Source organism: Penaeus monodon, chromosome 30, assembly GCF_015228065.2.
Source record: "Penaeus monodon isolate SGIC_2016 chromosome 30, NSTDA_Pmon_1, whole genome shotgun sequence".
NCBI lineage: Eukaryota > Metazoa > Arthropoda > Malacostraca > Decapoda > Penaeidae > Penaeus > Penaeus monodon.
This window is the reverse complement of record NC_051415.1, coordinates 10671502-10672193: the sequence shown is the minus strand read 5'-3', so window position 1 is coordinate 10672193 and position 692 is coordinate 10671502. Positions and strand designations below refer to the sequence as shown.

General features: G+C 29.2%; 1 protein-coding gene across 1 annotated transcript in view; it reads left to right on the top strand.

Annotated features, from left to right (window-relative positions):
• Window positions 1-692, top strand: part of LOC119592512 (insulin gene enhancer protein ISL-1-like) — a gene marked incomplete in the record, with an annotated part of 47762 nt that overhangs the window by 35423 nt on the left and 11647 nt on the right.

The window sequence follows — 692 nt, the reverse complement described above, 5'->3', positions numbered from 1 at the left end:
TTTTTTTACGAAGACGATGTAAATGCTTTTTCCCTATATACCTTGTACGTATTTTGATTATAATTTTGATTACTTCTCATTTCGTTGTTATGTTCAAATCTTCTGCGGAATGCGATGCGCCTTTGTTTTTTTTGTATTTCTTCTAACAGTGATTCATATTTGAATTGTACAACGATGCGTAAAGGACATATAGCAAATAAACGCGGTAAAGGAAAGAGAGAATTAATGGAATATCAAAAGAAAGAATTAAGAAAATGAAGAAGAAACGGATAAGAAAAAACGGGAAGAAAACATGGAGTAAAAAGTTTATGTAAAAAAAAAAACGAAAAGAATGACGAAGAAAGGAATATGAACAGACGAATAACTAAACGAGAATATAAAGATGAGAAAATGAAGGTAAAATATCGAAAGAATGCACAATGAAGATGAAAAAAAAAGAATGAAGAATAACTATAAAGATGCAGAAAAATGGAAAAAAGGTATTGAAAGCGAAGAAAGAAGAGGAAATAGAAATGATAATTAGACGAGAAAATAATTTGACAAGAGTAAGTAATCTGAACAAGGATGTGATAAATCCTAATTGGATTCGTGATTGCTTCAAGCGATTGGAAAAAAGTGACATAAAAAACACGAAATTGAAATGTTTTGGTAAAGAATTTTATATGAAATTATGATGTATGTGTAGATTCGCA